Here is an 857-nt window from a genome sequence, read left to right on the forward strand (position 1 = left end):
GGGGACCAGCTTCATCATCACGTCACCAGTTGGTGAGTGAGGCTGTAAAACGGAACTATTCAAAAGTCCCCGTTCCCCCTGTTCCCCCTGTGCAATCAACCGGTTCTATTCAAGAAACTGTCACTAGTCAGCAGCAGATCATCTCGGATAAAGATCTGTGTACTCGTTGTGTGAGTGAGGAGGGAAAAAGAACATCACCACAGTATAATTCTGCCTCCACCAACTTTCACAGCAGGGATGCTGAGTTCAGGGTGAAGTAAAGTGTTAGTTTCCTCTGTTCCCTAAACGGCATTTGGTAAGCTGCAGATGCGACTGCGTTTGGCATTCTTTCACCAGTAGTTTCTCGCTGCCATTCTTAAAAAAGGCCAGATGTGTGAAGTGCTTGACTAACAGTTGTCCTGGTAACAGATTCTCCCTCAGGAGTTGTGAATCTCTGCAGCTTTTCCAGAGTTACCATGGCAGTCTTGGCTGCTTCTCTAATTTTCGCTCTCATTTCCTGGTGTGTCAGCTGCTACGTTAACTAATTAAGTGACTTGTGATGGGCAGCTGGTTGCAAAATTTTTAATTAAGAGGATTTTAGAGTAAAGGAGGCTCAGTGCATTTCTATGCCACATTTTTTTGCATTTAAAAAAATAGAATGAAAAGCTTTTTTTTTTTTTTCTTTGCAAACATATTGGATTTTGGTGGTTGTAACCTGACAAAATTTGAAGCAATTCAAGTAACGTTTCTCATTCAAACACCTTGGAGACCTTGCTACTGTGGAGTTATGGGCAAAATGAAATACAAGGAGATTATAAAACAATATGATGACCTATGCCAAATTTGGTCGTTCAATAGGATAATGATCCAAAACATAT

Source organism: Poecilia formosa, unplaced genomic scaffold, assembly GCF_000485575.1.
Source record: "Poecilia formosa unplaced genomic scaffold, Poecilia_formosa-5.1.2 Scaffold313, whole genome shotgun sequence".
Lineage (NCBI taxonomy): Eukaryota > Metazoa > Chordata > Actinopteri > Cyprinodontiformes > Poeciliidae > Poecilia > Poecilia formosa.